At 54.2% G+C, this 13,244-nt stretch overlaps 1 protein-coding gene across 11 annotated transcripts in view; it reads left to right on the forward strand.

Annotated features, from left to right (window-relative positions):
• The first annotated feature begins 1,283 nt into the window (after positions 1-1,283).
• Positions 1,284-13,244, forward strand: part of MEF2D (myocyte enhancer factor 2D) — a 34,978-nt gene continuing 23,017 nt past the window's right edge. For 2 of the 11 annotated variants that reach the window (XM_084769434.1, XM_084769426.1), the window contains exon 1: positions 8,597-8,949. The gene's annotated coding sequence lies outside the window, so the exon portion shown is untranslated. Of the gene's footprint in view, positions 1,387-8,198; positions 8,334-8,593; positions 8,950-9,266; positions 9,804-13,244 lie in introns of those variants that run through there. The other 9 variants (XM_084769425.1, XM_084769429.1, XM_084769428.1 and 6 more) reach the window with 9 other exon arrangements.

The following is a 13,244-nucleotide window of genomic DNA, read 5'->3' on the forward strand; positions in this document are numbered from 1 at the left end:
CTAAAATCATTAACTTTTAAATTTTTATTCATCTAACAAGGTGTGTATGATGTGTGTATTGTTTTGTTTTAGATGGTGTTTCATGTAGCTCAGGCAGGCTTGGAACTCTCTATGCAGTCCAAGGATGACTGTCTCAGTCACTGTTCTGTTGCTGTGCTATAATACCATGACCAAGGCAACTTATAGGAGAAAGCATTTAATTGGGGACTCGCTTACAGCTTCAGAGGGTGAGTTCATAGTCATCAGGGTGCTGAGTGTGGCAGCAGGCAGCCATGATGCAGGAAAAGTAGGCGACAGCTTAATCCAGATCCATAGAAAGAAAGAGGGAGAGAGAGCATGTGTGAGTCTGGGCCTGGTGTGGGCTTCTGAAACCTCAAAGCTCACCCCCATGACACACTTCCTCCAGCAAGGCAACATCTACTTCAAGAAGGCCATACCCTGTTGTAGTGAAAATTAAAATATCTAATATTGTGCATGGTGGCGCACGGCTTTAATCCCAGCACTCGGAGGCAGAGGCAGTCAGAACGCTGTGAGTTCGAGGCCAGCCTGATCTACAAAGTAAGTCCAGACAGCCAAGGCTACATAGAGAGACCTTGTCTCAAAAAATCAAAACAAACAAATAATCCCCCCCCCCAAAAAAAACCCTAATATTAGCTGGGCGTGGTGGCGCACACCTTTAATCCCAGCACTTGGGAGGCAGAGGCAGGTGGATCGCTGTGAGTTAGAGGCCAGCCTGGTCTACAAAGCAAGTCCAGGACAGCCAGGACTGTTACACAGAGAGACCCTGTCTCGAAAAACCAAAACCAAACCAAAACAAAAAACAAAACAAAGCAAAACAACCCTAATATTGTTTATTATAAAATTAGCCTATATTATTATCATCTAACCAACATCATCAATAAAAGACACAGACACCTGTTGTATTTTAGAATAACCCTTATTTTACCCAGGGCCGGGCAGATATTAACCCCCTAAACTACCTCTCATTATCTTTCAACCCCCCACCCCCAAAACCCCTGCTTACCGTGGTCATCTGGGCCGCTTCTTTCCATGTGGAACTTCAGAGTTCCTCCTCCTGGCCCTCCCGGCGCTTTCCTCTCCCATGGCGGATCTGCTCTTCCTTCCTTCTCCAGTGCCAGTCTCCTACCCAAGATCTCCCCCCACCCCCACCCCATCCTGCGAACTTTGGCCACACCTCCTCACCCTGCCCTGCCCAGGTGTGTAGGCATTTATTCAGCCAATCAAGGATAACCTGGAGGCAAGGATTAACAGCAATACTTCCACTAACCGAAGACCAGGCATTTAAACCTGTCAACCTGAGGGCCGTTCTCCTGCAAACCAGCACAGTGCCTGGATGTTTGGTCCTCCTGGGTGCTAGTATTACAGGTAAGCACTGGTACACCTACATTGGTTGGTTTTTTGTTTTGTTTTGTTTTTTCAGACAGGGTTTCTCTCTGTGTAGCCTTGGCTGTCCTGGACTTGCTTTGTAGACCAGGCTGGCCTCGAACTCACAAAGATCCACCTGCCTCTGCTTCCCTGAGTTCTGGGATCACTGGCTGCACCACTGTGCCTGGCTTAGACTAAGTTTTTAAGAAATGAATTTTAGTTATGTGGATCTATGTGTCTGTGTGTGAACAGTATGTATGTGAATCACCTGATATGGGTGCTGGAAAATGAACTCAGGCCCTCTGCAAGACAGCAAGTGTTGGCCTGGCGTGGTGGCGCACACCTTTAATCCCAGCCCTTGGGAGGCAGAGGCAGGTGGATTGCTGTGAGTTTGATGTCAGCCTGGTCTACAAAGCAAGTCCAGGACTACCAACCCTGTCTCAAAAAACAAAAAGAAAATAAAACAGACAGCAAGTGTTTTCTTTTCTTTCTTTTTTTTTTTTTTTTTTTTTTTTTTTTTTTGGAAACAGGGTTTCTCTGTATAGCCATGGCTGTTCTGGACTCCCTTTGTAGACCAGGCTGGCCTCGAACTCACAGGGATCCACCTGCCTCTGCCTCCCAAGGGCTGGGATTAAAGGCGTGAGCCACCACGCCCGGCTCTTTTTTGTTTTTTTCGATACAGAGTTTTTCTATGTAGCCTTGGCTAACCTGGAACTCACTCTGTAGTCCAGGCTGGCCTCCAACTCATGGAGATCTGCCTGCCTCTACCTCCCAAATGCTGGGATTAAAGGCGAGCACCACCACCACCTGGCACAGCAAGTGTTTCCTTTTTCTGTTTCCTTTTTCAGTTTCTATAGACAGTGTTTCTCTCTGTAACAGAGCCCTGTGCTGCTGCTGCTACTGGTGGTATTAATGGTGTGCACCTTCTTCAATCCCAGCACTCCAGCAAGTGTCTTTTAACATCTCTCTAGCCCTATGATTTACCTTTTATTTTTACATCTGTATGTGTATTTGTGTGAGCTGTATGCCACATGTGCATGGGTGCCTGAGGAGTGGGCATTAGATCCCTTAGGGCTATAGTTATGGGTTGCTAGGAGCTGAACTTGAGTCTTCGTCAAGAGTGCACTGAGCCCTCTTACCACTGAGCCATCTCTCCAGTTCACAGCAAACATTCAAATAACTTTCTATTACACACACCACACACACTCACATGCACACACAAGGCAGCTCTCTTGTAGAGGTCAGAGGGCAGCTTTCAGAGAACTATTCTTTCCTTCCACGTGTGAGGCCTGGGGATGGACCGTGGGTTCTATGCAGGCTTAACAGGAAGCACCTGTACCCAATGAGATGACTTCTTCACTCCCAACAAATGTTTTCTTAAAGCCATAAACCCCATGGTTGCATTTGATGCTGGAAATAAGTTATATGGCTTGCAGTTTTGGGGGAGGGGTAGTCATTTTAGAACCCATCCCCGGCCAGGCTTCAATCTCAGGACTCTGGAGACACAGAGGGGATCAACAGTTAAGGCCAGGCTGTGCTGCCCAGTGAGATTTTGTCCTAAGAAAGACGGACAACCTCACAGCTTGCTGCACCACTTCTGTCTGCCCCGAGCTAAGTGCCACGCAAAAACTTCACAGAAGGCTGGCAAGCTTGGTGATCTGCACTCTGATTTTCACACCTTCGCTGTAGCATATGTGCACACACACACACACACACACACACACACACACACACACTTCTTCCCACCCCCCCCCACACACACCCCCCACACAGGGTTTTTCTGTGTAGCCTTGGCTCTCCTGGACTTGCTTTGTAGACCAGGTAGGCCTCAAACTCACAGCAATCTGCCTGCCTCTGCCTCCTGAGTGCTGGGATTAAAAGGTGTGTGCTACAACACCTGGCCTATAAATAAAACTTTTCAAAGGGAGCTGTGCGATATAGCTTTCTGTGTGAAAGGTGCTTGCAATCAAGCCTATGGCCTGGATTTGAACCCCCGCAGGTTGTGTCCTCTGACCTCTACAGCAAGCATGACATCTATGTACACACACTCACGCAAAGTAATTTAGAGAGAGAGAGAGAGAGAGAGAGAGAGAGAGAGAGAGAGAGAGAGAGAGAGAGAGCGCTTAGCATGGTGGCTTACACTTTAAACCCAGCACTCTGAAGGCAGAGGCAGAGGGATTTCCATGAGTCCCCAGGCCAGTCAGGGCCACACAGTGAGACCCTATCAAATAAACAAGTATTGATTGAATAGGGCATTTTCAGTGGACCCTTCTGCTTGTTTACTGGTTTGTCCTGGAACTCACTATGCGGACCTAGCTGGGACTCGCAGAGGTCAGCCTGGCCCTTGCCTGATGCTTGCGCTGGCTAGAACTCATGCCCTTAGACCCCAGACTGCTTCTCCAACTCCGGGGTTTCCTTCCCAGATAAACAACAAAACCAAAAGTCTGGGGAATCTAAAGGAAGAATCTGGTTTAGGGTTCGCTCTTTTGAGCTGGGGCATGTAGCTCAGCGGCAGAATGTGTGCTTAGCATGTGTGAGGCTTTAGGTTCAAGCCCTAGAGGGGAAGAGGGAGGAGAAAGATTAAATGGGGAGGGGGGGGAGGGGCTTCATGCTCAGCTGTAAAGAGCCTTGTAGAACCAAACCGCCCAACAATCTGAGTTCGAACCCTAGAACACACGAGGTGGAGAGAACCAGCTACTGAAAGTTGGCCTTGATCTCCCCACACATAATAGAAAGTAAAATAAAAAAAATAACAAAAAGTGCAGGGTGGTCATGGTGCACGATTTTAATCCCAGGCTGACCCACGGAGTTCTAGGAAAGCCAGGGCTAAGCAGAGAAACCCTGTCTTGAAAAACAAAAACAAATGAACAAACAAAAAAGAATACACTCTCCTACTCTGCAAAGCGCTTCTGAAAAATATTTATTAGTATTGGAGGTGTTTGGGGGAAAATTAATGTGTGTGAAGGCCAGAGGATAACTTTGAGAGGTTGATTTTTGGTCTTGCACAGAAGCAACTTTACCCGCCGAGCCACTTCGCTGGCCTTGGGCAGTCCTTCCGAATGTCTTTCCTGCAACTCTTCCCGTTCCAGTAGTTTCCAACATCCCACTTCGCTTTTCCACCCTGGCAACCTCACAGGCCCTGAGCTACTGGCCCTTTAAGACTGCCTTCTTCCCCCCACGTGCTGTCTGGTTGGGCTGGCGATGCTGACGCACGCTTGACGTCAATAGCAGCTGGTGGAGTTTGGGCACGAGGAGAGAAGTTGGAATGGGGGTGGGGGTGGGGGGGTGAGCGGAGCAAGAAGACGATCATTTGCATTTAAAGGGGCCTCTCCCATGTTAATTCGCACTTTACAGAAATGTGTCCTGGGCAAACTTTCTGTCCTAGGCTGGAGATGGGGACAAGAAAATGGCGTGGTACAACTTAAGTCCATGGCGACGGGGTTTGAGATGTCCTTCCGCGGAAAATGGGAAATAGTCCGTCGGTGCCCAAGCACGTGACCCGGAGGGGGTGGAGGCAGGAGGGGGTGGGAGAGACTACTGTCGGGTTGCGTTCGTCTGCCCCCACCCCCACATCCTGCCCACCCAACTGCAGCTGCCACCACATCCTGCCCAGCCGGGGGCAGGGAGCCCTTGTGGGGGTACACGGACCCGGGACCCGCTCTGCCACCTCTTCCTATCCCTCAGCTCCAGGGGCCTCTGCTCTCTTCCCCAGGTCTGGTCCCAGGCACCCTGGTTCTCAGCATAGGATACTACGGTGCCACACGGACCTTGACAGGTTTCTAGCCGACTCTGCTATTCCTCACCTCAACTTTGGCCCGAAGTGGAGTTGTAGGACCCCTCGCCCCCAGATTCGACCCCTGTCCTTGGCTACCATGGTTATCGATGCAGAAATGAGGTGTACAGTAGAGTTAGCACAATTCTAACTCACACGGCTGCGCGAGTACATTTTGCTAAGCGCGCTCCACGCCAGTCAGCTCTGCATCCCCGCAAGAACTCAGCAGCTGGTACTTTAGGTACCAAAACAAGCAAGCTAGAGCATCCAGAAGAGAGGGACAGGGGCAGAGTGGAGGGTCCCACTCTCACGCCGAGGATATACACGCCCGCTTTCTGGGGGTCCGGTTCGCCAGCGTGGTGGCAGATGCGGGGAGGGACGGGAAGGAGAGGGGGGGGTGGTCTTTGCTGTGATCATCCAAAAACTGGAGGAAGAAGGACGAGCTCGGCTGCTGAGTTGCGGGTGGAGGTGGGGATTGAGAACTGTCCAGATGGCGCAGGGGGAGGGAAGGTGAGAGGGGGAGGGCCAGCCGAGCAGCTCACCAGACCAGAGGAGACTGCAGGAGCACTTTTCCTAGGGGTTGCCAGGTAGAAGAGGGGTGCTGAGAGGGTTGGGGACCTGCGGGAAAGACCTTTCCAAGCACAGGTGAAACCTAAGAAGGGGCGGGTAAAGGTGGGTTAAGGTTTTGCCAGCTGAATCTCGCTTAGGTGACGCGGCAGGTGAGTTTACATGGTATTCTTTTTAGGACGTCGGTGGGCATCTAAGTGTTTCCGACGCCCACGGAGGATCTTACAGCAAGGCTGGAAAGGTGGCTTCTTTAGAACAGATGGGTAGGAGCCGGCGAGATGGCTCAGCCAGTAAAGCGCAAGCCTGGAAACCTGAGTTTGAGCCCAAAACCCACTGAAAGGTGGAAGATCGGCTCCACAGAATTGTCTAAATATGCACCGTGATACTCTAACAAACACAGTGAGCTGGCTGATAGGGTGTGAGTGCACAGCCAGAGAGGTAGGAGAGGAGCTGGGAGACTCAGTCATTTGCCACGCCAGTGGATTCTGGGATGGGAAGCCCAGGGGCCGGAAGAAAGGAACTCAGAGTCCCTTTCAGAAGTCCAGTTTTCATCCAGCCTCCAACATTACCTTGGCCCTTTTCAGTCGTCCGTGGGAATCAACACCTCACGACTGTTCCCTTTTCTCTCCTCTCCCAAGACGATTTTCAGAGTCTGAATTCTATCCCACATGTAGTGTCACTGTCCCCTGCTCTGGTCTTGTGTGAGTTGTCAAGTCAGCACGTAGGCGTCCAGGGCCCTCACCTCCCCGGAGCTCTTCTTTTTCCTTCTAGCTAGTTCTTTAAAACCTTCCCCAGGTGACTCACCTTCCTTCCTCATTCCTTTGTTAAGGACTCAACATTCCAGGTCTTGGAGGACCAGCCAGCCAATCATAGCTCTGGAAGGCCTGCCTCAGGTTTGAGATTGGCTGGGATTATGGTTGGCGGGAGGTACACTAGGCTGCTCTAGGGGAGGTTGGGGAGGGGGATTCTGGGAAAGAATTTCTTTGGGGTTTGGTTTTGTTTTGAGAAACAACCTTCAAATAGAGTTGGGCCAGAGGGCTCTCTAGCTTGGATGGCCTCCAAGGTTGAGAGGCAGGTTGAAAACTCCTGAGGGTTTAGCTGTGCTGGGCCCATCCTGTTTTGTTTTCCTACGAGCTGGGACCCAATGGTCTGAAAGCTGTGTTCCCAGGCCTGTTCCTAAGAAGTCTTTACAGCAAGCAGCCCGGGATCTCTCCAGTCTCAACATTCTGCTTTTTCCCGACGTCGGAAACAGCCGGAAAATAAACACCCTGATGACTAAACGGTTTCTCCAACTAGAGCCTGGGGAAGCACTAAAAATAGAGGCCACAGTGAGGGGAGGTTCCTCGCTGGGAGGGCACTTTCTCATCCCGCTCCCACCATAGCCTCCAGCCTGAACAAGGCTGTGATCTCCAAGTGCTTGGGGGAGGACAGATGCGCTCCCTCAAGTCTTTGGGGGGGGGGCAAACCATCCTCCTTTAGGAGTACTGGCATCTCTGTGCTGGGAGCACACCTCCCCCCCCCCATACTACTAGGGAAACTAAGCTGAAACATTTGGGGACCATGTGTGATACTGTATAAATCAGGCTTCTGGAAGGAGGGGCCAAGAAAAAGTGCTGAAAAGGGAGGCCAAGGGAATAGGAGCCTGCTAGCTTCCTGTTTAAGGAGGTACATGTCTGCCTCCAAGCTCTGCAGAACAGCCTTTTTGAACTTGTGCCTTATTACGAGCCTTGTTTGGACTCACCTGGGGCCCAAAAGGGCTCATTTTCATCTGAGCAGCCCAAGGGTCATACAGTGTAACACGAGACACTGTTCTAGTCCACTGGGAACTCACCTCACCAAATTCACAAGTTAGGTTCTGCCCTCACCACCTTCATCTTACCAAGAGGATGGCGAGTTAAGAACTGTGCTCTGGAAGGATTGGAACCAAAACAGTCTGACTCTGGAGATTGAATTTAACCCACCACTTGTCGCGTCTCCTAGTCTCTCCCACACGAAGTCGGAACAGAGACTTTGTTCAGTAAACCAGACCCTAATGTGTGAAGAACCTCATGCTTCTGTCCTGCAAGGCTTTGAAGTGCACGCCAGACTCTGTCATTTCCTCAAGCTCCAGGTAGAGCCAGTGGAGGAGGACTTGGAAGTGACAGGAAGCTGGACAGGAAGTCTGACGGGTCAGTGTCCAGAAGCAATGGTACTTACAATCTTGTTGTGAAGCACTTAAAAATTCACCACGCCCAGAGGCTACCAGGGATTTTTTTTTTAAAAAGTTTTTTGTTTGTTTGTTTTGTTTTTCGAAACAGTTTTTTTTTTTAAAGGAGAGTTACTATTTCTTCAAGACCAGGCTTCTGTATGTTTCCGGAGAAGCAAAGGAGGTGGCGGATGGGGTCCCGCCCCTTTAAATTACCCCCCTCGGTAGTTAAGTACGCTGCGGCCCCGCAGGCACTGAAGATTAGGTCACCCGAGAATTATGCGCTGTCGCTTTAAATGTCTGGGCGTCAACCGAGCCGGGTCAAGGGAAAGGAGGGGACCTGTCACAGGTAGAGGGAGCAGCGGAGCTCCCCAGGTAACCCCGAGGAGGGAAGGCGATCCGGCGTCGGAGCTTTGTCACACAGTAAGTGTGGGAGCTGGGGCCTCTCAACACTCTCATCTTCCCAGAACTTATCTACTTAGACCCCTGCCAACTCTGGCGCCGGGGTGCTGGGGTCCCCGCGGCCTCGCTCCGTCCCGCAGGCGGAGGGATCTGGGCTCCACGCGCCGCGGTCGCGCGCCCCGGCGGGGTGGGGCGCAGGCCGAGGGCAGGGGGCGGGGCTGCGTCCCAGGCCGCCCTGCCAGACCCCGCCCCCGCCCTGCGGGGCCCTCCCATTGGCCCCCGGTTTGTCCGTCACCCTCGTCTACCCCTCCTCCCATCCCGCAAGCTAGGCTGCGCGGTGCCTACGTCGGCCTCGAGTCTAGGGCTGGAGGAGTTGCCTTTGGAGCCCGAAAGGAGGAAGGAAGCAAAATATCAACAACCGTCCAGGCGGCTTGGGCGCTCGGCCGCGTCCCCGCCGCCCGCCGCCGCCGCCGCCCCCACGCGCACCAGGGGGTCCGGGCCCTGCGGCGCCGCCCAGGCCGCGTGGACGCGGCGCCTTCGCTGTTCGCCGCCGGAGCTGCGGCTTCGCGCAACTGAGGATCCCGCGGGCCGGGCTGAGGCTCCCGGCGCCGTGACACCCCGTTTCCCCCGCGGGCTGGTGAGTCGCGACGCGCGCCGGCCCCTTTAAGAGCCCCTCCCCCACGCCGCGCGGCTGGGCGCAGGGTGGTCTGGAGCGCGAGGGGTGCACGGGCGCCCTGGCACCAGCGTCCCGGGCCGGGCGGGGCGGCGGCGGCGGCAGCGGTGGTGCTGGGGCGTCTGCTGTGACAGCCGCTCCTGGCACTCGAGACCCCGCCGCCTCGCTTCTTGGCGAGCGCAACGCACGTGGCTCCGGCCGCGATCTCGCGCCCGTGGGGGGCCCCCGGGTCGGGTGTGTCAGCGACGCCAGCTGGAGAACCCCTGGCCAGGAGTTTGCAGCTGTTAACATCTGGCAGGACCTCTCCGGGCCTCCCTTGGTTGGTGCGGGCCGAGCCGGTGCCAGTGGGGTTCCAATGAGAGGCTGGCTCAGGGGACTACGGTCCTCCCGGCCTCCCACCGCATAGATGGGCCAGGGAGGCCTCCTAGAGATTCCACCCGAGCTCTCCGCGTTCCCAGTGCCCCTGGGCTACCCAGCTTGTCCCAAGTGCCAGCTCTGCCTGTGACTGACCCGCGCATTGGGGCCAGGCTAGGGGTAGTACAGTGGGTGGATCCGGTACCCTGCCCTCCGCGTGTGAGTTTCCCTCTGAGGCCTAGCTGCTTGGCTGTGTGAGTGGCGGATCTTCCCCCGCCCCTAGCCCTCAGTGGGTCAGACTGAGCTGCTTGACGGTGGAAGTTTGCCGTCTGGGACGGTGACCTTGGGCTGCTCTGGCCGGATCTCGGAGGGGAGCCTACTGAGTGCACTTGGCCTTGGGAGCTGTCCACCTTCTGTTCCCCTCAGTCCTAGCGGAGCTACCCACGGAGGGGAGCATTGGTGAGGTACCTGTCAGTGTTCCCAGACACCTAGCTTCTGGCCTCTGGCCACCAAGCCCCGGTTCTCAGCTTGGCTATCCCAGCTCCCATGGCCTTGCCTGTGAATGAATTTCCTTCCTGCGTCTTCCAGGATGGGGGGTGGGGTGGGATGATTGTGGGAGTGGCTGAGAACCTTGTTATGTGGGGTGGTTGGGGGGGGGGATTCTGGAGCTCCTGTAGAGCACTTTTCCCATTTATCCCAGAAATGGACACTGGGGGTTTGGCATGTCAGTGGTCGTGTTCTTTGTTGTGACTCCTGTGCCCTTCACACATACCCTGTGTGTGCCTGTGCTTGCTGCGTGGACTTTTGTGAGGAGGTTCACTGGGGAGGCAGGAGCTTTCATTCATTCCCATACCTACCAGAGTGGTAGAGCATTTTACCTGAGATCACACAGCAAGTTTGTGTCGGAGCTCCCCTCTTTCCGCCACAGATTTCACGCAGGGAGAGACTCTTAAGATTAAGAGCGAAGATATACAAGCTTTGCTCTTCTTGCAGGCTTGGGCCTAGGGAAGAAACAGGACCCAGCCAGAAAGTATGGGAAGTCTTTTGTTGGGGGATGGGCACAGGGCTTGTGCTGCCTCTGCTAAGCTCGGTGCCTGGAACCGGGGGACTTGGGGGACTTGGGGGACTTGGGGGACTTGGGCTGGAGGCAGGTGTGGGTTGCCCATCCCCCTCTGTGTGGTGATACCGGGCTGGAGAGCCCCAACTCCCAGCTTCTGGCCCTCTGGCTTCTAGTGCTCCTCATAGGCTGGGCTGTGTGACAGGCTGGCTGGCTGCCGTTATATAATCTCTCTCCCGCAGGTTTTCCCCCCCCCCTTCCTTTCTTTCTTCTGGTGTGATGAGAAAGGTAGAGACAGACTCTCCAGGTTAGGAACTGGACCAGGGGATGGGGTTAGGTTCAGAGAGGCCCCACTCTGACCCTACTCTGGAAAGGGGCCCCTGCTGCGGCATCCTTGGCCTTTATGTCCTTGGCCTGGACCTCTGTCCATCTTCCTGCCTTCAGCTTCCATTCCAACTGAGGCCGCCCCCCCCTGCTCCCCCCCCCCCCCCATCTTTCATGATTGGCCCTGGCCTGGCACAGGTCCTTATGGGACACTTTACCTCCCACATTGGAATTGAGTGGGTAGGCTGGCTTTTTCCTGTTGCCTCTGCGCACTGCCTAGAGAGTGTGGCCCACAGGAGAAGAGCTGCAGGCAAAGGGGACACTGTGGGTCACAAGTACAGTTGACGCTGTCCAGGTTCTCTAAGAGGGTTGATGATGTGAGGCAGGCCCAGAGCCCATTGGCGAGGGTCAGATCTGGGGCTGCGGGTCTGTCTGTGACGGTGGGTTCTCTAGCCCATCCCTTGGGACCATGGCTGGGCTTTGTAGGTTCTCTGAAGCCAATTGGCCTGAGAAAATTATCTCCCTCTCCAGGGAAGCAGGAAGGAGGAATGGTCGTACGCCGTGCAGCCTCCGCATCGGTGTAATCACCAGTGGCTTTTATGAGGTAGTCATGGGGCCAGAGTCCAGCCTACCCTCTCTGTCCTTCTGTCCCAGTTTGGTGACTTACTCATTGGGGAGAGGGTGGCATTAGCTGCTAGGAGCTGTGTTCGTTCTAGAGGGGGATAGCCGGCTGACGTTGTCCTCCACACAGTTCTGAGAAGGTTGGATGGCGTGTGGGATGGATAGCACAACTTCCCGTTGAAGCTAGGTTAGGGGAAAGATAGCTCTTAACCCGGCCAGGAAAAAGGGGGGAATCTCAGGCATTCTCCAGAGACTCTGCTCAAAAGGCTCTGACCTTTGGCCTAGTGGAGCCAGTGCTGTTTGGCTCCTGGATATTTTCTCATCTCTCCCTGCCTAGGACAAAACATATTCTGAGGAGTTGTCCTGGGCTGTGGGAAGGCTGACCTCTGAGCCCTCTTTCCTCCCAGAAAGCAGTTTGAGGGTCTCCCACAGGCCCAGCTACACTTGGCGGGCTGCAGCAGGTCACGGGACACATGCGGGGAAGGTGTGCAGCGCACCCTTGGGGGTGTGACACCCACAGAGCAGCTGTTGCACTGCGGGGGGTGGGGGCAGCAGCGGCAAAGATGATTAAAGGATTGGAGAGTGGGGGGTGGTAAGGGACTAGAGGCAGGAAGGCGAAAGGCGCACAGAACCCGGAGAGCCTGTGCTGTGCAGGGACTGAGGTCAGAGCACAGATGGGCAGGCAGGGCCTGTCTGCGGAGAGCAGGCTTTGTGAGTCAGGGAGCACTGGCTGACTTCCACCCTCCCTTGCTGTTCTGTTCCCTGGCTAGCCACTGCTCCCCACCCTGGACTGAGTCCTTGGGTAAGTTGCCCCTTCTCCCACCTCAGCCTCAGCTTTCTAGGTGTGCAGGAGCCTCCCTTTTGGGGGCATAGGCATCTCTGTGTCTGATGGCCCCACTCATCTCTCTTGCCGTCTTCCATGAGTGAGGCCACGCTACTGTTTGGAGGCAAATCCTTGGTTTAGGAGGTCCCCAAAACATTTCGCGCCTTTTTCCTTCGTCCAGGCCAAGGACACACACACACACACACCACCCACCCCTACCCCAGTTGCCAGTGACAGAGTTAGGCAGGACTGCTAGTGACATGGATTGAGGGGGCTGACTGTGCCTGACAGCCCATTCTGTGTAGGGTGCTGGAGGGAGTGACCTGCCTCAGGCTCAGGCCTGTGGTAAGCCACACCCAGGCGGGACCATATTTACTCATTTAAACTTACCCTCCCAGGAGGCCCTGAGCTCTAGGCTTGGTCACTGACCTTGGCGTGATGCCCCTGGCTGTTCTGGGGCCACTCCCGCAGCTTTGGGCAGACAGCATGCCACAGCGAAGGCGTGTCCTGCCTGTCCCTAGCTCTCCCCTCTGGCATCACCCATGTATACCCTGTTTAACAAGGTACATGGTTCAAAGACAAAAATTAGGATTTTTGAGATCTCAGAACTGGGTGAAGGGAGCAGGGGACCATTTGTTGTCTCTGTGAAAATTCTAAGCTGAGCAGTGTTCTGTCTGCTACTGGTCTTTGGTATTGGGGAAACAGGCTGAAAGACTAAGGATTTATTTAGTGAAGTCTACAGAGTTCCAGGATAGTCAGGGCTACACAGATGTGAGGTGGGAGTGTGGGGGCGGGGGGGGGGGAGGCATCTGTTTGCAGGAGCAGGAAGGAGGCTCTAAGCCACACTTGACCATGGCACTACCTTGATGCGGCACTCAGGTCTCAAGAGGGTTTGGTGACAATTTGAAGGTGCATTGTTTTCCGACTTCTGAGACAGTAATTACATCAGATTTCCCCATCAATGGAAGAGGCTCCAAAGCAAAGATCTAGAGCAGGAGTCAGCAACACACAAAGGCCCCTGGAACTGCTGCTTGAGGCCTACAGGAAAGGACTTGAAGGCAGCACAGGGGCAGGGCAGCC

The sequence above is a fragment of the Acomys minous genome (assembly GCF_964271855.1).
Source record: "Acomys minous genome assembly, chromosome: 19".
NCBI lineage: Eukaryota > Metazoa > Chordata > Mammalia > Rodentia > Muridae > Acomys > Acomys minous.